This window comes from Marmota flaviventris, chromosome 1 (genome assembly GCF_047511675.1).
Source record: "Marmota flaviventris isolate mMarFla1 chromosome 1, mMarFla1.hap1, whole genome shotgun sequence".
Lineage (NCBI taxonomy): Eukaryota > Metazoa > Chordata > Mammalia > Rodentia > Sciuridae > Marmota > Marmota flaviventris.
In genome coordinates this window covers 58,570,647-58,571,834 of record NC_092498.1, presented here as the reverse complement: position 1 = coordinate 58,571,834, position 1,188 = coordinate 58,570,647, and the positions used below count along the sequence as shown (strand labels likewise).

The 1,188-nt window shown below is 36.6% G+C and overlaps 1 pseudogene; it reads right to left on the bottom strand.

The window, feature by feature from the left end:
• Positions 1-415: 415 nt before the first annotated feature.
• LOC114085276 (ubiquitin-conjugating enzyme E2 variant 2 pseudogene) lies at positions 416-899 on the bottom strand (annotated as a pseudogene).
• Positions 900-1,188: the final 289 nt, after the last annotated feature.

The window sequence follows — 1,188 nt, the reverse complement described above, 5'->3', positions numbered from 1 at the left end:
AAAAATTACCACAATTTGTGACAATATTCATTGTACCTGCTACTTAAACAATTTCAACTGCAGCTCTTTCACTAAGCGAGATGGACAAAGCATGCCATTTCTGTTTGTCTTTCTTGAGATTTTACTTTTCAGAAACACGCAAGTTTCCAATGCATCTGACACTTCTTGCCATGCTTTCCTCTTGTAAACCTGAATTCTATTTCGAGTACTCCAGGTTCATGTTTAAATGACAGTGCCTTAACAAAAGAAAGAAAAATTGTGCTGCATTTTTCCTCCTGTTACCTGAAAACATAATGGGTGTACATATATTAAATATATCCTTACAAATGTCCGGGTCATGTTTACCAGCTGGAATTCTTTTACTTAATGTGTGGGTAATTTTGCATTGTGATATTTAATCAAGACATTAATATGAGTAGAAGGTTGTTGATTTAAGACAAGTTTGAGATTCACTAAAATTAATTGTTGTACGTTTGTCCTTCTGGTGGCTGTGGAAGCTTCATATTTTCTTTGGACATCATTAGACGTCTTAGTTCTTGAAGTACAACTTTAATGCTATATGAATTTTGCCATTTTGCTAACACTGGTATGCTTCGTGCATCCACCATTCCACTGGAATTATTTATTCCATTCATATTAATTTTTGTTACAAATCTAATTGATGGAGGAGCTTCTGGGTATTTAGGTCCACGTTCTACTTTCAGGCTATATATTCTGTTTTCATAATTTGTCCTTGGTGGCCCAATAATCATGCCTGTCCACCTTGTGTCATATCTTCATCATCTTCAAGTCCCCAGCTAACCGTGCCATCACCTACTCCTTTTTGTCCTTCTTCAAGTTCTTCCAACAAGCGAAAATCACGAGGAACTTTAACTCCTGTGGAGACCGCCATCTTTTCCTGCAGCTCAACGCAGCCGCCTGCACGCACGGGAGTCAATATGTTTTATTCAGAGATCCAAGAGAGTAAACTTGGTATTCATGGCACAGATATAAATAGAAGCTTGTGAAAAAATAATGGGTAAACATTAGAACTTGAAAGTTCTGATCCATGGAGTCATCAGGCTATTGATCTTGCTTGTTTATATTTGTCTTACCATTGGAAGCCATAAGATATGCCACTTTAGTGTGTATTACTAGATAATAATTGTGAAATCAAAGAATAGATAATATGCTTCAGTGAGAGGCAAG